The sequence below is a fragment of the Alexandromys fortis genome, unplaced genomic scaffold, assembly GCF_014885135.2.
Source record: "Alexandromys fortis isolate MF-2015 unplaced genomic scaffold, M_Fortis_MF-2015_v1.1 scaffold_149, whole genome shotgun sequence".
NCBI lineage: Eukaryota > Metazoa > Chordata > Mammalia > Rodentia > Cricetidae > Alexandromys > Alexandromys fortis.
This window is the reverse complement of record NW_026068025.1, coordinates 4,261,384-4,284,492: the sequence shown is the minus strand read 5'-3', so window position 1 is coordinate 4,284,492 and position 23,109 is coordinate 4,261,384. Positions and strand designations below refer to the sequence as shown.

At 45.3% G+C, this 23,109-nt stretch overlaps 1 long non-coding RNA gene across 1 annotated transcript; it reads right to left on the bottom strand.

Annotated features, from left to right (window-relative positions):
* Positions 1–11,947: 11,947 nt before the first annotated feature.
* Positions 11,948–13,151, bottom strand: LOC126514637 (uncharacterized). Its single transcript, XR_007595635.1, has 3 exons — positions 13,105–13,151; positions 12,227–12,311; positions 11,948–11,994 (listed from the first exon to the last, which is right to left on the bottom strand). It is a non-coding gene; the product is annotated as an uncharacterized lncRNA (long non-coding RNA).
* Positions 13,152–23,109: the final 9,958 nt, after the last annotated feature.

The window sequence follows — 23,109 nt, the reverse complement described above, 5'->3', positions numbered from 1 at the left end:
CAATAAAAACTCCAGTAGTGTGATTTAAGCTTACTGGTGTCCTTGTAATGGTCTCAAAAAAAAAAAAAAAAAAAAACCAGACAAGCACTATCACCACCAAAGGGATGATGATGGTGATTATGGTGGTGGTAACGGTGGTAGTTATGGTGGTGATGGTAGTGATGGTGATGGTGGTGGTGGTGGTGATGGTGGTGGCAGTAGTGGTGGTAATGTTAAGCCATTCTGATTCATGACTTTCATCCCTACCAATTTCTCTGGTGTATTAGTGGGTGACCAGTCTCAAACTACCACTGGGATAAACACTGGCTCTCAAAGCTCTCAGGAACCAGCATAGACCAGTTCTAGCACCCCACTGCTTCCGATAATCAAAGGTAGCCCTAGGCCAATGATGTCAAACTCACTTGGTGGAGTTATTAAAAATTAATTTTCTTAACCTTTGCGGAGAACCACTGAACCTGAATCCTGAAGGTTTTCAGAAGGTCCCAGCAACCCCTTCCAGTGGTCTTCTCACCACAAACTGAGCTCTGCTAGTCTCTCTGAGCTGAGCTGGAATAAAGCCTCGGGGACCTCACATGTGGAGCATCAGACCGTACACAGAGCAGAGTACCAGCTTCCTCCATCAAGTAACAACCATGCCAGACCCTGTTTAGCTTCCTAGATCAGTTGCAGTGGGTCATAAATCAAGGAACATGGCTGTAGACTATCAGCTTCTTCTATAATCAAAGGTGAAACAGACTTGGAATCGGTGTAAGGTGGTATCACTGAGCAGTATGGGAAAAGAATCAAGGGCTGACTTTGTTGAGTCCTCCTGACCCGAGTCTTCTCACTGAATAGGAACATCAAGTCCAAACGTGACTTCTGCCTCCAAGGAGGTGGTCTATGTGCCTTCTACTTATCTCTGCTAAGAAAATCAGAGCTAGACTAAATCCATATGTCACTAAGAGCGTTCCAAAAATCCTCTGACATTTATTTTTGTTTTCCATTTTTAATTGACAAATAATTATACACATGTATGGGATCCAATGTGATGTGTTAATCTACATACACATTATAGAAAGAACCTAACAAGCTTGCTGACATATCTGTTTCTTGATAACTTAGCACGTTTTGTGGTAAGAATGTTAACAATTTATGTTGGAATATATTATAGCTATTTAAATATATAACATCTTATCTATCACTGAGTATATCTAAAATTTCATATCTCTTTGAAATTTATCTATGCAAGTACAATATTATAAAAGCACATTAATAAAGTGCAGATATATACAATGTGTGTCACTATTAGCTATGAGTAGCTATACAATTTTGTAGCCAAAATCTATAGTTCCTGCCCTGTAATCCACACTTTGCCTCTAACGCTCGAGGAGCAGTCTGAAAAAAATGTCTCCCTGAGTCAATACCTATTCCCTTGATCTCTACCCAAGCGCTTCCAGAGGTCACACTTGAGCTGGTCATCATCTCAAACAAATTTATAAAGCCTGCCTGCATGTTATTCTCTTTTCTCACTTCAAGCTACCCAACATTTGCAAATTTGATAACGTTTATATAGGCACAGAAGTGTGAGGCTCAGTTCTATCAACATCCCATACGCTGAGAGTCTCCTGAGGATGTATCTGGCTGGGCCCCTCCCACGGGCCGCCTGCCCTCCAGCACGCCGTCTCCCTGCTCCTCTGTTCATTCAGCGGTATACCTAGCCCGATGCCTTTACAGCCCTCAGCAGTGCCATCCTGGCCTCTGAAGAGGGGGGAATCTAGACATCAGCACTTTGTGAAGCTCTCGGCTAGAGTCCAGCATACACCCATTTCAGGTCTGAAGTCTCTGCACCTCCTCCAGTCCTCATGGGAATTACAAAGGATTTACCATAGCCCTGTACTGAGTATCGCGAGAGCCAGTGGGCCAGCTAGCAGCAGGCACAAGGCTGTTTCCCCAGTGCGGCCCTTTGATGAAGCTCTCCCATCAACATGGATCCTACCTCCCTGCTCCAGGAGCGGCCACATTCCCAAGTCCCAGAGACTCAAGTGTCAGCTACAGTGACAAAGGCTAACCACAAAGCACTTCAACGTTTTCTCAGAAGATGGTAACTCACGCCACCCTTGGACTGATCTCACTCCAGGTCTTGGCACCTAGTGGTCCCCGGTGATTAATACCAGTCATTTGTGCAAAGTTAACAGCCCCAGACTGACAGCATTAGGAAAACACTGAAGGCAGCATTTATACAGTGGGCCGACTGGAGACTACGAGAGCGATACAGATCGACTCTGTTTAGATATCTGCTAATGAATTTTATGTGTTAAAGACCATTTTATGCGGTACTTTTTAAAAACCGTTCTGAAGTTGTCCATATTTATCTTGATTAAAAAACAAGTCAACTCCCAGAGACATTAATGGGTTTTATATGCTTAGAAGTGAATATTGCAAGCAGATGGAGGAAGCGGGTTGGGGGTGAAAGAGGGCTGGGCCCTGTATTTCCATTTGAGTGGGGTATTACAATGGATCCAAGGTGTTGAGGAATAGGGCTGCTTTAGATTAGAGGACTGTTTACCTCATCAAGTCTGCCTAAGAAATGCAGCCAAATTTGGGCTTGCGCCTTGTTAAAGAGTCAAGCTGTGTACTAGGTCCTTGAACTCTGCTCCTGATGCTGCAAGGCCATTTATAAGAATCGACTCCAGTTTTAAACTTTGTTATCTTGGCTCATATATTTAAACATCCCAGATGACGGAAGGGAAGAGGGTAAAGATCTCTCTCTACTTATTTGGGGCAAAGCAAGAGGAGGAAGTAGAAAAGTGTCGAGATCGGAGGAGCCAGGTTCCCACATTTTATGGATAAGGAAATTGTAAGCAGGGGGGTTAAACACAAGGAGTCAAGAGGGTAGAGCATGAGAGCCATATGTAAAAGTCAGCCGTTAGCAGCTAAGGGGGTCCCCTTCCCTCACTGACTTAGCATTCTCCAGAAGGATAGGATCAGTTAGGCACTTGGAAGTCACCTGCTGCAGCAGAACAATGATGCAGCCCTACACCCAACAGGCGATTTGGGGGGAAATGGGTATACCAGCTACGTGGTTACAGTCACTAGTTACTAATTGTTCTCTAACCCAAGCTATCTAAGAAGAAAGAAATGCCGGCATTGCTCAACCATGTCTTTTTCTCAGACTGCAAATGCTGACTTGCCTGTCTTCGGTGGTGGCTTGCTCTAGGACACCGAACTGCACATTGTCACTGTCGGGATCTGTGTTTCCATCTGCTGCAGCCGAAAGGTAATGTGACTTAGGAGCCTGCTTACGTGGCTGAGCTCATAGTGGCACCGCCCATGGAATGTGGCAGTGCACGTGGACCAGAGAGCAGAGTCAGTGTGGTACAGAAGATTCTTACAGCAGAGAACTTGACCAAGGTCACACCATGCATTAGCCCAGGCTGGGGCAGCAACCAAGTCTCGTCACGTTGGCCTCAGACAGACTTCCTTGCTCTCTGTGAGGTAGTGGAGAACAGTGAAAAACCATGAAGAAGACCCCTTTCCCACTCCACGCTCTCGCAGCCATATTGTGATGCTACGGCAGTCCCACACCTCTTAGTAAAGGAAGTGGGCCTCACACAAGACAATGGACCTCTTAGTAAGGAAAGTAGGCCTCACACAAGACAATGGCCGATGCTCCAGGGACTTTCTGATGTTCTAACAAGCATCTCTTGTCCCTCAAGCAAACCCAGGAATCCATGAACATATGGAGCAGGCGGAGGCAGCAAGCAGGAAAGGAGGCTGCTTAGGAAGCAGCCAAGCTGAGAACTTGCGCAGTGTCCAATTAAACTAAGCTTGGCCTGAGGCTGCCTGGATGCACCGGGTTCCTCTCTAATGAACTGCATCCTAACTCAACACACGAGAACACAACTTCAGAGTCAGTCAGCAGCAGCAGGCAGCTTTCTGTGCCCACAAAGGGTTGTTTCCAAGACCTTTGGGGATACCAAGATCCATGACACCTTCTGTAGCCACAAATCCAACTACTTGGAGACAGAATATATACATAAGTTCTGTGCAATTGCAGTTTTTTTTCTTGCCAATAACCCTGAAAGAACACAGATATTGAAATAGCATCTGTGTCGTAACAGGTGTGATGAGCAAGTTAGAAAGGGTTAAAGTATACAAGAAGATGTGTGTACGTTATATGCAAATGCTAGGTCACTTTATACAAAGGCACCCAAATTCTGGGATTTTGTAGTCTTGGAGGCTGAGGCAGGAAATAGTCCCTGTGCTGGTGGCCACAGGTCAAGTTCCAAGTTCTCGGGGTTGGAACACTGAAAGCCTGAGTTCCCTGCCTGACTGTGGGTGACCGAAGTTTCAAAAATCAAACTACAGATAAAGCGGTGATAGTCCATTTGTGTCTCACTGCCATCAACACAGTATCACAGTGGGCGGTCCCGTGTGTGCTGTCTGCGAGGAAGTCTCAATATATGAATCCTCTCTTCCCGTCTCAGTAGCAGCCAAGCTGAGAAGATACAGGAACCAAAAACGTCATCATTATTATTGGCAAAGGCCACACTGGAGGGCATTCCTCTCCAGGTCAGCTCAGCTCCCTGCTAACCAGATCCCAGAATTCAGCAGACTTCCTGCCTACTGGCGAGTGGGCCTGTTCCCCCTCCCCCACCCACCCAATGACCTGGCAGGGGCTCCTCTGGGTGAAACTGGGGTGTAAGGTTCTCCAGTTCTACAGGAAGTGGGCCTCTATAGACTTGTCCATCAGATCCCACACCTCCAAACACCAACAAAGCCAGTGACTCTACCAGAAATTCTGTTCCCTGAAAGAGAAAAAGGAAGAAATCTTTCCCCCTGCAGCTGCCCCAAATGATATTTCTGGAAAGACCCTTCAATAACTATCTTCATCTGAGAGGAACTCAGCCTGGAACCCCTTTCAGTTCCTGTGTGTGTGTGTGTGTGTGTGTGTGTGTGTGTGTGTGTGTAGCATTCAAACCAAGCCCATTTGTTTCATTTTCTCTAAGGAAGCATTTTTATGAATGGGGAATTAATTTTCTCATGAATATTTATACAATAATTTATATTTTATTTAAGGTTTTGAAATATAACTTTTACCATCCATCAAATTAATACCTATACTAGAGTCCAATTAAACCTCAAATTCCTCACAGGGTAATTATAATAACAAATAGATTATATATTAGGCTTGGAGATTGTAACACAAGTGCGGACACAGTAAATATACAATATCTATTTTCTGTCTTTGGTTGCTTATTTCAATATATACTGGTTTTAGTTATAACTGTAGTTGGTTTAACGCACCACAAAATTGTGTTGAACCTCTTTCTTTAGCTATAAAGTGAAAAATTAAATGACACTTTAAAGACTTTCCTATTCTATATTTTAATATAATTTTTGAAAGTTTTTCCACCCCTCTATCTTTCCTGTAAAATTCTTCCCATGCCTCCACTCCTACTCAAATTAATGGTCTCCTCTTCTTTCATTATTATTGTTTTATACACACACACACACACACACACACACACACACACTCAACCTGCTGAGTCCACTTAGTGTTGCTCATACATACATGTGTTTGGGAAGACCACTTGGGATCAATAACCTACCAAGAATCAGGGCCTTGTCCCTGTTGAGAGCTGTTTCTCCCTCTCTCAGTAGCCAATGCTGTCTATAGCTCTTCATCTGTGGGTAGGACACTGCCTACCGTGGTTTGTCAACTGTGGCTGCCATTTTGCAGGTCTTGTTTGGGCAACAGTATTGTTGAGATTTCTCTCGGGTGCAGCTCCTGGACAATTTAGCACCTTTTTTTATTCTACACTTTTCTGTTTTGTGCCTCTTATTTATTTCATGGAGTTAGTAAAGTCTGAGATTTAAGACTTGTGTCATTATAATTAAAGTTTTATTTTAAATATCTTCCCATGTAGACTATTTTTAGTACTTGAATCTACTTTGGGAACTATAAACATTTATTGTAAGATTTTCAGAGTCGGGGATTCTAGAGGGGCACTAATATATGTTCTCTTCAGTGGTAAGAGATTTATTAAAAGACTTAGCAATGCCACAGATAGACAGCTGTGTGGAGGGGGCTCTGAGGAGAGTTCAGGCCCACAAGGCAAAGTGAGGGCTCCCTCTTGGGTTTCAGAGAAAGGGCATCCCACATCATGTGGTTGATGAGCTGCCCGTGGTAAGTGCTTGCAGCTCAGCAGGTCTTCATTCCCAGGCATCAGAGGAAGTGGGGAAGGCTTGGCCCTCTAATCCATCATACAGGATGTGGTACCTACAGACCTTGGTAGGACTACAGAATGACAAACAGACCTCTCTGTGGGATTTTATCATTTCCCTGTAGCACTGAGAATTATAAAGTCAGCCATGAGGATGGACAGGGAAAGAGGCTCCGGAATGTGTATGTGGCCTGAGTAGCTCCTAGACCCAACCTAGCATCACCTCTACTCCTGGATTTTTTTTTTAAATCAGAATTGTGCACAGTCCCAAAGCCTCTTCTTGCTTCTTCTCTTAGATGGTTTTGGTTCCTTTGGAATAACCAAAGGATACAGAAACACAAATTGTTGACAAGCTGTCATAGAAAATCTCCCAGAGATAGAAAATCCTCAGATCACAAAAAGAAAGGGTAGAGAAGTAGGGTGGAGAGAAAATTCAGACGAGGCATGGGATAGCAATAGCAGAGAGATGATGTAAAGAGGCCTGGGTAGTTACAGAGCAGAGAGAGGATACAGAAATGGCATGGGTTAGCTAGAGAGTAGAGAGATGATACAAAAGAGACATGGAGTAGTTACAGAGTAGAGAGGATGCAGAAGAGGCATGGGGTAGCTACAGAGCAGAGCCCTGGGAGGATCTTCACTCAGGGACACTGAACCAGACTTGAGGAGTGCTGATCTAATTTTGTCTTGTAATTGATCATCAGCTAAGGCAATAGAGACAGTGCTAGAACCTGCATAGCAGCGGTGGGTGAAGTTTCTATTACAGCAACAGACAATAAACTACAACAGTATCTAGTTATACCAACTTGGAACCTAGGTGGGCCGTGGCAGGACTTTTATTGTTTGTGTTGTTTTGTTTTTCGTTTTTTCGAGACAGCGTTTTTTTCTGTGTAACAGTCCTAGCTGTCCTGGAACTTGCTCTGTAGACCAGACTGGTCTTGAACTCATAGAGATTGGCCTACCTCTGCCTCCTGAGGGCTAAGATTAAAGGTGTGTGCCACTACCCGGTTTAGGACTTTTAAGTAGATTCTTACATGGGATCTTAATTTTCTTTCTATATATGTTTAAGTAAGAATAAACTTTTAGAGTTTTTACAAAACACTAGGCTTATAAGAGACGAGAACATTTCGTTGGTCACAGCTGTGTTCACTGCCCACCTCTGAGTCAGCTGCAGCCTCCTTCAGATCTACAGCTGGAGTGTAGCTCTGATGTGTATCTCCTACATGACAGACACTAGATGTGCTGGAGGGGATGGGTCTCGCATCCCTCCTGCTGGGTGCTCTGATGCTTCTAAGTACCCAGGGGATGAGAATCCACAATCCACCAGGCACTGCCCCAGAGTCCTTCCTCCAGTCCACAGCTGGAGCATTGTCACCCACCATGGCCACGTCCTCGGCCATCTCTCATTCCACATCCTGTGACTGTAAGGGAACCCAGGGGTGAATAGCTGACAGAGAAATGGGGTTTGTTTGGGCTCACAAGTCTGGAGGGAGGAAGTCTGCAGTGGAGAAAAAATTCAAATTTGCAGGGCAGCTCCTTGCATTCATTGGTCTGCTCCTTGACCCAAAACCTCCTACGAGGCCTCACTTCCCCAAGTCTGCAGCCCTGAGGAGTTATGATCCCAAGGTGACTGGAAAACTCAAGCCATTGTTTGTGTATTAATAAGTTTTCCCTGATTCTTTTAAGGAACTATGAAAAGGAAACCTACACAACAGATTCCTTCTCAGACTTGGGCTAGGGTGAGGTACAAAATGCTTCTGTTCTGATGGAAGCTTCACCCCAGCCCCTGGCATCCATATACCCAAAGAGTCTGGGATGTTCTGATGGAGTGTTCAGGAGGAAGCTCCACTCCAAGTCCCCTTCCCCATCTCTCTCCAAACCCTGCTGCATCTCAGAAAACCTGCCAAATGATGACCCATCCCCCAGAGATGCTCAAGACCACTCCCACAGGGTATTTAAACTGTCCCCCAGAGAACAGACATGTGGTTTTCTGGTCTTCTTTCCTGGTCTCCTCTAAGGGTGTGGGGGGGAGGTCTGGAAAATCATCTGGTGGAATTTTTATCCATTAAACTTGCACTTTTACTAATTTGGTTTGATTTGGATTGTTGCATTGGCAGAGGGGCTTATTGGGGTGCACAAACTTTTCAGCTTCCTTATCGCTGCTGCAGTGGCTGTGTGGGTCACAAGGGACTGTGGATGTATCAGGAAAGTCTTGTCATTTGTGGGAGCCCGGTCTCCACCTACCACAGTCCATGTGTGGAGGGGAGGGTTGTGTTACCAATCAGGCTGAACTTCAGTTTAGCTGTCTTCAGAACATTTTGTGGGAAACAAAGAGAGACCTACAAAGACCTGTTAGTCAGAGCAGCTGCAAACCACAGAACAGGAAGCCTGTGCTCACACTGTACATTTCTAAGCTCTCACAACCACAACCGGGGAACTAAAAGGCGCCCGAGAAATTCATGCAGTCCTGTTCAGTTCTCTCTCAGGTCCCCAAACATTTTATCAACTAACTACACAGGTTCAGATGTTAGTTCAGCAAAGGGCCAATCCACATACATCTTGCAACAAAGTGCAAGTCCTCTAGCCAGAAAGGAAAGTGCTTTTCCAATCTCCAAACTCACAGACATACACAGAGACAATGACACAGACACACACGCACACACATACAAACACACACACACACACACACACACACACACACACACACACACACACTGCAAGCAATCTAGAATTAAAATGTAGACTGTGCAGTTAGCTGGCTGTGGAGATTTGGGTTGTGCGCTGTGATCCCCGCCCCTCATTGCATTAATCAATAATATTCATCCTGATTTAAGGTATCCGTGGCTCCCTCCTTTATTGGCTTTGAACCAGGAGGAAAAGCACCTCCCAGATGACCTCCCCAGGCTTTGGGCACTAGCAGGAACAGAGGGACAGGCTCCTGCTCGTACTTGATGGTTTTGTATGCTGTGTGACTAGTGCGATCTTCTCTGCAGGAAGCAAACTAAACTCAATAAACAAAGGTAATGGACTAGGCAATGAAGTCAATTAGAATTCACACGCCAGTGAGACTTGCTGAAGGTGTTTGGGACTTGCATGTGTGCTGTTGGTGTGCTAAGGGGAGCAGGGGTCCCCATTACTAAGGGGTTATACTGGAGGGAACCAGTAAAACAGGAGTCCCAGTTACTAGGGGATTATACTGAAGGGAGTTGGGGAAAAAAAGCCAAGATGGTGGCAGCACAGAAACTCAGGGGCAATTTCTCCTTCCTTTGAGTAGCCAGAGTTTTTCCTTCTTCCCCTTACTTGTATCGCAATGTTTTGCCTCTTTGGGAACTTCAACGTCAGCCTGTTCCTATGCCTTGCACAGAAATGCTCGGGAAATGCTTGCTGACTTGAGGAAACAGAGTTGCAGTATTTCAGATGAACACGTAGGCACATACACGTGGGTAGTTTTTTGTGGTGCTTGAACACAGGAAGAAGATCAGATTTGGAAGTGACTTGGTGATACAGAGATGGGAGGCTCCTCCAGCCCTGGAGTGGGCCTTCCTGAACCTGCTGAGTTGGAGAGTGGGACCCAGAAAGGGAGAAAGATGATGTCAGAGGACGATGCAGAGGTTAAAACAAAGAACCAGCTCAGAGGTAAAGACCCCTGAGGCCTTCAGAGCTTCAAGTGTCAATGTAATCCACTTCCCGCAGGTTCCTCTGTGAGTACCGCACACAGGCAAGGACATAAAGAGAACCCTCTTAGAAATCAATGCTGGGGCCAAAGATGACCATTCAGAAGTGGGATGGAGAAGAGGTCTGTAGACTAGGGGAGACCTAAACCCTCTGCAGTCAAGTTTTTGGGTGGTCCAGGTGCCAGGGAAGAGCGGGTTCCCACAGAAGGTGAAGAAGTCGGCCAGCTCCAGTTGTGGTTAACTTGGGCGAGTAAAGACCTAGTAAAATTACTTGGTGTGGTGTTGAGCAATCTAATAGAAATCCCCCAAGAGCTTAGCATGCTTAAACATTTCTTTAAACTAGTTAGTATAACACAAACTGAAATTTTCTCTTAGCCCTTATAGTTAGAGTCAAGAGAAGACGTCTTAAAACTTTATTAAAAAAAAAAAAAAAACTTGTTAGAATGGTAAAAACAGAACTGTGTGAAAATAACAGCTCTCAAAGAAAACACCAAACAGTCATGCTGATAAATCCCTGACTGCCTGCCATTGTGCCTGGAAGGACAGTCACTCTATCAAGTAAGTGCGCTATTCAGAGAGTAGAATGGTGAATTCCAGGAGAGGTTAGGGAGTAGACAAGTACCGAGCTTCTACATCCTGCATTCTAGGAGTAATTCTAGCCAATTACTGACCCAGAGCCTTTATTTAGCCTGTTTGGTATCAATACCATAACTTGAGACTTTTGAAGACTGTTTAAAGTAAAAATCGTCTTATGACACTAGTTCCCGGATGTTGAGGGGTGTGACGCTAACTGTCTGTGTCGGGTAAGCTGCACTGTAGGGCATCCTGGTGGTGTCTAGATGGCTGGGGGATCTAGAAGAAGTCTAAATCACTGAGAAAAGAGAAGAGAGGAGATGGACAGGAGGGAAGGAAAATAGCTCGGGAGAGATAATAAATGGGCAGAGAATCTGCTGTGGTCTTGACCTTCTGTCTCCCTGCAAAAGATGATCCAGACTACACTGTTCTTTCTAGAAAAAAAAAAGAAAAAAAAAAAAACAGCCTAATCTCTAAGGTCCTTCTATTTAAAGTCGGCAGCACTATAGGGCTGGGGAGATGGCTCAGCTGTTAAGAGCACTTACTGTTTTCTGGGTGACTGAATTTCAGTTCCCAGGACTTATATCAGGTGGCTCCCAATCTCTTGTAACTCCAGCTCCAGGGGTATCTGAAGCCTCTAACCTCCATGGCATCTACACACATGTGCACACAAACAAACACACACACACATACACTAAAAATAAAATAAATTTTAAAGTCAACCATATCCCAAAGCTTCCTACTTCAGGAGCATCCTCTGGTCTCCCTCTAACCTACAAAGCAAACCCTGCCAGAGACTTTGATTCTTTTTCTTCACCATCATTTCATAAGCTGTTGCCACGGTTTCAGCATGCAGTAGATGCTCACTGTATCTATCACACGGGAGCACCTTGGAGCATGCAGAAATACCAGGGATATGCAGGTCACACAGGCACAATCTGTCATTTGGCGGGAGAGCTAAAAGGCGTTGCCATCGATTTACTGAGTGCTAAGGCCTATCTACAGATCTCACAAAGGTACAAGGCATTGCGCGGACTGGCATTGCTATTCCTCTATTTTCTTTTATGTCCAATAAAATCTGACTTTGAATACTGTTAAGTAAACTAGTAGGCAACTTATCCGCCATCAGGATCCTGCACCTAACTGAAAGTTTCACAGAATCAGGAAGGTTTCTGAGAGCCCCCATACAGCAACAGGAAGGGCTTCCAGTCTCTCGGTCATCACAGCCCTGCTGAGATCCTGACTTACCCAGTCCAGGGTGCAGTTAAATTTGGATGTGTCGGCTTCCACACTGCTGTGACTTAAGGACAGGGAACTGAGGATTGCAGAAGGCTTCAGAAGCTGGCGCTCAGTCTCTCCAGACCTCCTGAAGAGCCACCATTGCCCTATACTGCAAACACAGTAAGACAAGCTCCAAACTGACTACCCTGCCCTTCCTCCCACACCCCTTTGTCCTGTGTCTGTCAACGGGAATTCCTCAGCAGAGTCCATCCATAAGTTCAGGATTGAGCAGCGACTTAGAGGCAATTTCTACTACAATCCTTCTGCAAAGCAAGAAGCATAAAAACGTACTTTACTTGGGAGTACAAACAGGAGGACGGAAAGTAGATGTGCCCTCCCCTCCTCCCCCCCCACAAACTTTTTCCTCAAATAGTTTCTTGAATAGTATCTGCTACATTACCATTGCTTCCCTAAACCTCACAGTAAGCTGTGACAAAGACAGTAAGACGTGAATGTGCAATGCCCCCCACAGGACCACGTTCAACAGTTGCTCACCAAATGGCGGTGCTGTTCAGTGAGGCCGTGGAAATTTCAGGAAACGGATCCCGCTGAAGGAGTAGCACACTCCAGAGGTGGGCCCCTGAAGGTTATAACAGGTCAGCAATCTATTCCACTTGCTCTGCCTCCTGGCCACCATGATGTGAACTGCTCTGTCCCCAGAGACCTCCCCACCATGATCTGAAACCCCTGCACCACATACCAAAATGAATCCTTCTTGCCTTAACTGATTTCCAGCAGGTATCCAGTCACGGCAACTCAAAAATCTGACTAAAGCTGCGGGGTAGCCGCCTACATGCTTCATACGATGTGTGTAGGATAAATGCGAGCTAAACGGCAGCTTGTGAGCTTTATACAACGGATGTAATGATAACCTGCCCGCTAAGTGACTGTGAGAAATTCAAGTTCAAAAATCTGACTTTCCTCAAGGCTTTTCTTGTCCTAGGGTTCTAGATTTAGGGAGATTAACAGAAATAGCAATGGGATAAGGTACAGCATATATCATGACTTGGTGACACAAACCAGCAAGCCCAGTGTGAGGTGATACCAAAAGATGTCCCCACTGAAGAGAAAACTAACATGAAAGGTGACACATTAGCAGCAATGTTCTTGAGCTGGGGTATTTTTTTTTTTTATGGATTCCCAATAAAAACCCTTGTCTTCCTTATGGGACAGTCTTTCCTCTGAAAGTCAAACATTTGCTGGTTGGTGGAAGAAATGCAGTCCGAACGTGGTTCCCATTCTACAGGCATCAGCAAACACATGGGAAGGAGCTACAGACTTCCTGGACACACATGGGCACACAGAGACACACACGCACACATGCAGAACTTTCCTGAATAATTTGATGATGACATTTGGAATTCATCTCTTACATCTTAAGCCCTCTGAAAAGTCCACGCCTATGAAGAGAGGCTTCAAATTTTAGACTCCATCGTTGACAAAGGTCAAATACACCCTCTTGTGGTAAGATGGTGCATTTGAGGTCCAGATGAATTCAGTGCCTCTGGAGATGGTAATTTGAAGAACAAGAAGTACTGGAAGAGAAACAATGTCTTTATTATGAAGCTTTGATTTTTTTTTTTTTTGGTGGTTATATCTGCCTTACGGTTTCCCTAATCTCCAATTTGGGAATGAAAAACTGAGACAGAAGCCTTGCATCGCTTGTTCAGGGAACCCAAGAGTAATAGACAATGAGGTTACATGAAGACTCAATGCCTTACCTTCTTATAAGCATGCAGACCACTGAGGAACTATCCAGATGATTTGGAGAAACCAAGAGAGCTAAAAATGAAGGGGAAAAAGAGCTGATCTGGTCACAGTAACTCGGGGATGTAGCCGCTCCCCAGGCACGCTGAATCTCCGTGTCATTATTTGACTCTTGCTTTGTACAGACAACTGGCTCACGCAGGGTAACCAACAGCTGCTAACTACATATCCACACCACCACAGGTGACGTTAAAGAGGAATGGCCTTCAGAGTTCTCATCATAAAGGGCAGCAGGTCCTGACCTCGGGGACTCCAGCCTCTGGATGCCCCTCAGTCTCAGAAGCCTTGCATGCATTTTAAAATTCACCATCTGAATAGGGGAAGGTCATGGGACTCAACTCAAGGGCAGTCAACAACAACCCGGCACATGCTAACTTTCCAAAAACTTGGCTCTAGCTAAGGACTGCTAACAGGAACAGTAAGGAATGACACTGGTTCCTTGGAACATACAGAGTACAGAAAAACCCCCAAACAATGACCTATTGCCGGTGTAGACAGGTACTGCCGGTATAGACAATGTGGCAATTGTTTTTCTCAAGAATGAAGTAAGCATAGCTATGTTTGGGTATGTTCATCCACAAGGGTTCATGTGATAGAAGCTCAGCTCCACTGTGGTAGTGTTGAAAGGTGATGGAAAGTTTAAGAGATATGCCTACTGGGACATCTTTAGATCACTGGGGTTGTTCTCAGAAGAGGTTTGGGGTATTTCTCACGGGATCCCTGAGAGAGCCCTCAAGAGAGGAAATTGTAACAAGAGCCTGTGACTGACCCTGAGGGTCACTGTCTGGCTTCCTGTTAACCCAGGTTCCTCTCACTTGTTCCATGAGGCCTTGACCAGAGCCAAGTTGAGACTAGGGCCATGTGCTGCATTCCCAGAGCTAAGAGTGAAAGATTTCTTTACCAAGTTCCCCAACAAGGTTCATCATTGGTTGGTTGGTCGGTTAGTTTTAGACAGGGTATCTCTATGAAAGCCTGGCTATCCTGGAACTTACTCTGTAGACCAGGCTGGCCTCGAACTCACAGAGATCCGCCTGCCTCTGCCTCCCAAGTGTTGAGATTAAAGGATTGTGATACCACACCCAGCTAAGAGCTCTGTTACAGTAGCAGAAAGTGTACCAGTACCACCCATCGCTACTCTTTCTGTCTTTATTTCAATATGGATCCCAGGAAACACAGCATCCGGAAGGCAGAGCATCTTTAGATAGAACTGGCAGTGTGTTAACAACACAAATGACAGTCAAAGGCATGTGTGTGGGTGTGGCTTGCCCCAAGGACTCCTGTGCTAAGTTCAGAACTAGTGCAGCATTCCTAAGAGACAGTAGGATGATTGGGAGACAGCTCTATAGCCCTACAGCCAAAACATACCAACGAATCAAGAGGGCAAGTCAATAGAAAAGTGCACAGCCAAGTGAGCCACGGACCAAAAAAGCACATTGAAAGTTTTCCACATAACTCGTTGTCAAGAAAATACAAATAGGGGCTAGTAAGATGGCTCAGCAATTAAGAGTACTGATTGCTTTTCCAGAGGACTAAGGATTCACTCCCAGCAGCCACATTGCAACTCACAAGCATTTGTAACTCCAGTCCCAGGGATCCCACATTCTCTTCTGGCCTCTGTGAGTACCAAGCATACACATGATACACATCCATACATGCAAGCAAAATATCCATGCAAACAAAGTGAGTAATAAATAAGTAAATCTTACTTTAAAAAAGAAGACACAAATAACAAACCTGGCATTAACTAAATAAGCCACTATATCCAATATTGGGAAATTGGGATAAAGGGCACTCTCATACAATGTGGATATGGATGTTAAGCTGCTACCCACATCTGTGCAAAGGGTTCCAGTAAAAACCCACCAGAAGTTGTAATACGCAAAGACCTTTGCTCCCACCCACTCACACCTGTAGATCTAAGCCAGAAAAATGAAAGTGCCAGTGAAATGTGGGCCATTAGCTGCAGGGTGAGTGTGGTCCTTCACAAACATCTACAAGTGGACTAAGGGCCATTCATTCAAGGAATGTGCATAAGAAGCATGATTCGGTTGTGTTTGTTTGTATCAGGAATATTATTCAGGCAGAAAAGTCATGGCCCACATTACTTTAAAAATAGTTCTTTAAACATTATAATTAAATAAGAAAAAAAATAACTCTGAGAAAGCCAAAAGGGTAAGTATATGGCACTAAGGGGAAAGATAAAAGATATTTCATATGGAAAGAACAATAAATGTTTTCAAACGGTAAAAATGCATGTAACTCACATGTGCATGGTAAATACACATATAACTCATGTATATGTCTCAAAAGACTACCTGGTTTTTTAATGGTAAAATACACAGATTCGCTCTTCAGAATTTGAGTAACTCACACTTCTGTAAAATTGTGTATTTGTACGTCAACTTAAGGAACATTTTGATATCTTTGTACTACCAAGTCTTGCTGTGTAGAATAATAGGTAGGACTTATGCCTCTGTATGGAGACTGTTTATTTGTTTCCCATCTTCCCAGACCCGAAATAATCACATAGAAACTGTATTAATTAAAACACTGCTTGGTCTACTTTCTTATGCACATTTTTAGCTAGCTTTACATCTTAAATTAAGCCATCTCTATTAATCTATTCATCAACATGAAGTTGTGGCCTACTGGCAAGGTTCCATCAGGCTTCAACGGGTGCCTTTCTCCTTCAGCAGCTACAAGGCGTCTCTCTGACTCCATGAACTTTCTCCCAGCATTCAGTTTAGTTTTCCCATTTAGCTCTAGTCTGTCCTGTCATGGGCCAAAGTAGCTTTTCATTAACCAATAAAAACAACACATATACAGAAGGACTTCCCACACCATTTTCCCTTTTCTGACATCACTCCACCAATTTGAAATCTTGCTTAGGGCCTCTCAGCTGAACTCTAAAGGCTTTCTTCTCGTCCTTTTATTTGTTATATTTACTTTATGTTTTACTGATTTCATTAGATTTGCTTTTATTTAACTTTCAACTGACTAATGGGGTACACAGAAAGACCCTGATTTTGTAAGGGAATTCTGTGGGACTGTCTGTCTAGAGTGAACCCTGGTAAGCTACCTCCAGTCCTGTCCATAACAAGGTTCTTACAACTTATCTCTGGAAATTGTCTTCTGTCTAGTGCAGAGACAATCCTGTTTCTGATTAATGAATTTTGAAGGATTTTTTTTTTTTCAGAAACACTGTAATATATAAGAAAAATTCCCTAGAGTCCAAGATTACATCAAGTCATGTTGTCTGGAAAGAAATGAAGCTTCGACTGGTCAAGGCAGAATGTGCTTTGATCATGCTGATTTGATTGCAATATTTTTCCTTTAATGTTTATTGATTGGTTGGGTTACCTGTCTCAGACTTTCCTAAAGCCATAGGACAGACTGAAAAACTATCCAGGATTTTCTATGCTTTTAATTGTTCCAGGAGTCTGAGACCTCCTCCCGACAGCCTTGGGACTCTGTGTTATTGAACAATTGTGTGGATATTGGAGATAACTCAGTGGTTGTTCTCAACCTTCCTAATACTGCAACCCTTTGATACAGTTCCTTGCTGTGGTGACCCCCAACTATAAAGTTATTTTGTCACTACTTCAGAACTGTAATTTTGCTACTGTTATGAATCGTAATGAAAACATCTGTGTTTTCTGGTGGTCTTAGGCCACCCTTGTATTAAGGTCACTGGACCCTCAAAAGGTTGAGAACCACTGGTCTAACAGCTGATATTGAGCAGTACTAAGAAGGCGGTCGGCAGAGCGAGAGCTTCCAGGGCTTTCATTACCTCACTGAGTAGAAATTTCTGAGAGTCCACAATTAATAAAGATGCCCCGTGCTGCACTGCAGTAAGACCTCTGTGCTGATCAAACAGCGTGGGCCACTCATAAAGACCTGGAATCACAAGCTTTGGAGGAGGCTTTGACAGCGGGAGTTCCTCACCCTGTGACCTCAGCCAGCAGGGATGCCTCAGCACACTGGATCCATTCACGGTGGAGCAGGGGAGCCCTCTGCCTTCCCTGCTCACTCTGCAGGCTCCAGGTCTCCACCCAGAACTGATGCAACTCGGGAGAAGAATTGCTGTCATTCTTGTCAGGTTCCCTTTGATACAAAAACATCATTTTCCAAGGGAAGACTATAGCCGGGCTGGGAGTGTGGCTTCACATCAACATCAATGGGGAAGTCAACTCTTTTTCCTGCACCCCAGAGGCTCTGCCGTGCACATTCCGCTCACCTCTGGGTTTTCATGTAAGTGTAAATCGTTTGCTCAGTTTGGTGCCTAATTTATCTCCCTGCATGAAAACACAGACAACCTGCTGCCCCCTTTCCCCAGCTACAGGCTGCAAAGAATGCAGACTCCTGTCCCGGTTTAAACTTCCGTTGTTTACTTTTTAAATTAGAGACTAGCAACGTCCTAAAGTCAAGGGTCCTTTCCCTTCCAAAGCTGCTTGCCTTTTTCAGTATTGCTGGTACAGCCAGGGCAGCCCACGTGGTCCTTACCACAGAGCTACACGCCAGCCTTGTCTTTTGGAGACGGAACACACTGAGTTACCCAGGCTAGCCTTGAACCCATGGTCCTCCTGCCACCTCAAGGGCAGTGAAAGCACAGGTGTGCACCACCATATACCATGCCTGGCACAAGGCTGCCCTTGGCTGCATCTCTGTGCTCTTTCCCCCGGACCTGATCTTTGGTCTAGTAGTTGCTTTTCAGCTGACCTCCCAGAACAGAACAGAAGGTCTTTCCCAATATTCTGGAATAATCGTTTGTTGAACACGTGACATGAGGGCAGCGAGCTGTGCAGTAACTGGAGTGCCACTGCAGCCTAAACAGGCGTTCATGAAAGATTGGGAATCACACTGACAGATGGCAGTTGGTGTGCTCTACTGTGCCAAGTGCTTGAGTCTGTTACATTTACCACACTATCACATGCTTGGTTAATCCTCATTTATCCTATTTAATATATTTCTTGAGGCTTTAGATTTAAAACTGTCTGTGCGACTTCTTATGATAACCCAGAGGTAGTTTGTGTCCTAATTCCCCTGGCACAGATGTGTACACTGAGCTTTAAATAACTTTATTAACACAGCCAGGCTCACTAGCTGGTAGCCACTAAGCCCTGACTGACTCAGTGGCATCTTTCAAAATCTGGAATGTTCCAAAATCCAAAGCTTGGTAGGCATCAACATGAGACACACGTGGAACTTCTTCACACCTGACCTCGAGGCATAGGTTGCAGTCAAAATGCAGGCACAGCAGCCGCATTACACAGAGTCACCTTCAGGCTGCATTTACATCTGTGTATTGTAGGCAAATGTCATGCTTCACTAGGGCTCCAGCCTGAGACATCTCACTCATTATACTCTTGCAAATAATCCAAACTGCAAAGGGCCTCATTACTGGAAACACACATCCAGAATGGATTCCTAACCTTTCTAGACAGGGATGCTCGTCGTAGGTAGAGCACAGACTTCAATGTCTGTGGAGCCAGGACCTAGCAGCCTGCCTAGGGCATGCAAGATATCTAAGCTGTATCTGTTGAGCATGGATTTGGCAGGTGAATAACAACACAGTACCACCAGGAGCAGCAAAGATCTCTAAAATATCTCATGTCAAAAGTTCTATCTAGGGACTTCCCTGCCCAGGCGCCTCTTCCCACCTTCACAGCTGCCTCTGGAACACTTGATGCTCACTGTATGATGCTGTATTCATCTGTCTGCATCTCCCCTTAAACACAAAGTCAGTGAGGAGCTTTGTCGTCGAGGCAGCTCTGGAAGCCGGCAGGCTGTCGTCAGTCAGATGGAGTGAACGAGTGAACTGTCGTCAGTCAGATGGAGTGAACGAGTGAACGGAGGTGGATTGAATGAATGAAGGGACACACCTCCCTCTCGACCACTGCCCTTGTTCTACTATTGTTGTAGTTTCCCTCTCCAGGGCCATTCAAGGACTTGAACTCCGACAACCTTAATGAAGAATTGAATTAAACCCGCCCTCATGGAAGAGCATCCTCCAGCAGGCTAGCTCCTCCCTGAGGGCCCAACTTCCTAAAAGCCTACTTTAATTTAATTTTAGAAAAATAATTAATTTTAAAAATTAACATTTCTTTATTCTCAAGAAGTCCTCAATACCTATGTTTCTTTTCCTTGCCTCACACCATGGAGTCAGACCAGATGTGCAAGGAACTCCCTGGTTAGTCAGCTGTGGTGGAATTTAGTTGCTGGCAGGTCACTAGCACTGTGGTCTCCGCCCTCAGCCGGAGTTCCTCAATGAGCATGAGGCTGCCAGGACAAGACAAGCGCACCCCAGGCTCTTCCCGGCCTTTTGTCTCAGTGGAGCTGCCAGTGGCCGTCTGCCTTGCTGGAGCTCTCTTTTATCTCTTAACATCGTTTTATAGCTTGTCTCTTTCATGTTAAAATGTTAAAAGCAAAGATAGGCTTGTTCAAGCATCTAGGAATGTGCACATATTTTGAACATCAGATTGACGGCGCAACGTGCAAAGCAAAAACATCGCATTTCCGATCAATCTGTTTCCACTACGCGCAGGCTGCAGTTAGCAGGCCTTGCATATTCCACGGTCGTACCCACTGCCCAGTGGACAGGCTGGGCGCTGCACCTGCAGAATGAAACTGTCTTGTAAAGGAAGAGTGCCAAGTTGCTACAAGATGCTTCCTCAGCTGGATTCTGTTTCTTACCTGTGAACAGAACTACATTCATCTCCTGTGGATGTATTGACCGGGTGTGAGGAGCTGCCAGAGGACAAGAATGGGGAAGCCTGTCAACAACCACAGCTGCTCTCAATTTTCCCTGAGAATGTGGAGGGGGATCTTAAAAAAAGATCTCTCTCTCTCTCCCTCCCTCCCTCCCTTTCTCTCCCCCCCCCCCCCCCCCCCCCCCCCCCCCCCCCCCCCCCCCCCCCCCCCCCCCCCCCCCCCCCCCCCCCCCCCCCTCTCTCTCTCTCTCTCTCTCTCTCTCTCTCTCTCTCTCTCTCTCTCTCCCTCTCCCTCCTTCTCCCTTGATAGGGAAGCCTTGTTAGCCAATTATCTTTAAGAGGTGGCTCCAAGTTAAGGCGTGGGTTTCTGGGACCCCGAGAAAACAGGTGCACAGTCCAGATGTGCTCTCTGTGTGATTCCTGTGGGGTAGAGCTGAGCTTGGACTTCTCATTCCTGTTTCGTGAGTTTTCCCCTTATAATAAATAAAATATAATTGTTTTACCCTTTAGCTAGCCTGGTTAGTTCCCAAATCAAGCTAATTTCTATAGTTGGAGCCTGGTGCGTGGTGCTAGAGTCTCCGGCAGCTCTGGCCAGCCGCGGTCAGGCTCCACGCTGCTGTTCATTTTGGGTTTAGAATTCCTGCGCAGCGGCCCTGAGTAGCTGCTGGCTGAGGTCCTTCATATTTCCTTATTAAACCCCTCAGAGCCGTGTAGTCACAGAAGGCCAAGGTGCCTGAGGACTTGCAGCCGCTCTGAGTCCAGTTTTTCTGCGCTGCCTAAGCAGGCAAGAGGCGGGCTCCCCCCGGGCTTCCCCAGATGCCTCTGTTCAGCATTGCTACCTTGCTGTTCTAGACCAGTCATAGATTTTCCTGTTAGGAAGATATTTTGATTTTTTTTAAAAATAGTTATAGAGATGAGACAGTGATGTTTTAATTCTCCTAAAAATATAAACTGTAGTGCCGGGCGGTGGTGGCGCACACCTTTAATCCCAGCACTCAGGAGGCAGAGGCAGGTGGATCTCTGTGAGTTCGAGGCCAGCCTGGTCTACAAGAGCTAGTTCCAGGACAGGAACCAAAAATTATGGAGAAACCCTGTCTCGAAAAATCCAAATATATATACATATATATATATACATACATATATATACTGTATTCAAAACTGTAAAAACATGCTTTGGACACAGTCCTTCCTGTGAAGAGGGAAGAATTACATACGTCCCCTGTCACAAGATGGCTCAAATGTATCCTGCCACCACACTTGAAGAGCATGCTCCCTGATTAGAACTGCCCTACCGATCTCGGTGCTCCTTAAACTCAGGTACCTCCCGTCCGGTGGTCTAGTTGAAATCCCATTCTGCTCTTCAACGAACGACCTTATCATGCCTTCCTTACAGGGAACTCTCTAGGCCTCCCCCGTGTTCACAGGGCACTGAGAGCAAAGGGAACATAAGTTATTGAACTAATGTAATTCCACCCCAACTACAATTAATTGGCTGACAGTGGTTGGCATTGAACAGATGTCCTGGAAATGAAGTCTTGAAAAGAGTAAACTTCTGATATTGAAATACTGATCCTAAGCATGTGAAGTTTCAGGGAACAGCTCCAGAGTCTCTCGGGGACTCTGTGGGGCCGTTTGTGCAGTAAATTAGAGTTAAGAGTGTGTTTAAGTGAAGCCTTCTGTGCTTCAGTGAATGTGGTCAGCTGGGGTTTAGACAGCTGTGATTAATAAAAGACCAGAATCGCTGAGGTGGAATCTTCTGTAAGTATTTCCTCAGGGTCAGCACACAGAAGCTGTGGTCCAGAGTGGGACCAGGCTGCATCTCAAGCTGGAAGCCAGACTTGGCTGTGTGTAAGAGTTTTCCAAGTGGTCCTGGTTCTGAATACATGAGGGGTCCTGGAAAACAGATGGTCCTGGGATGAAGATAAGGCTGGGAACAAGCCAAAAGCATCCAGGGACTCTGCCTCAGTTCCTGCCTTCAAGTTCCTGCCCGACATCCTGCCCTGACTTTCCTCAGCAAAAGACTATAACCCATAAAATGAAATCCACCCTTGCTTCCACGTTTTTTTTTGTATGTGTTTATTACAGCAACAGAAACCAAACCAAAACAGAGACTTAGCAGTATGCTCAGAACTCCGAAGATAGAGCAAAGATACATTTCTTCGCCTGAATTAGGTAATGTAAAAACCAACAGTGTTGCTGTGACATTTCCTTGTCCAGTATATAATTTTTTTCCTATTTATAGATTTGCTCTGCACCTCTTTGCTCGCAGCCATGAGACTGGGAAAACCCAAAGGACCAAGGAATGGCAGAAGCAAACCCTCAGTGTGCGCCTGTCAGGAGGGTCTTCTTTTGGACATCTCTGGGCTTCCTTTTGAGCTCCCTGAAAGAAATCTGAGAAACCCGAAGTATAATGCAAAAGATAGGCAGAGCTCATCACAGAGCAGAGGGCAGCACGCTCCTGGGGGTGACAGTGACCAAAAACACCATGGGCCAATCTACGTGTTAGACAAGTTTTGTACTTTCTGAAAGTTTCTGGCTCATACAGCTTTTCCTAGGAGGGTTTTTTTCTCTCCATGTGATTGACAGGTCCTCTCGGATGGTCTCACAGGATGCGGCAATTGTCCATCTTGGTTCCTTATGGAATCCCCTACTTTGCGGTAATGTGCGGTTTGAGGCTTAGTAACTCATCACTCATGGGGCAATTCAGAAGTTCCCCCTCCTCCCAGGGCCTGAGCTGTGACTCAGGTGCCCTTCCTCTCACCAGCCACCACCCCCTTACAGGAAAGGAGTCAGCCCCGAGGTCCTCTAAGTCTGTGGATACCTAGCTGCTCCCATGTTCATTTATCACAGCATGGGACAGTGTGTCCAGCCCTTGTTTTACAGTCTTTCCCATGCTCCCTG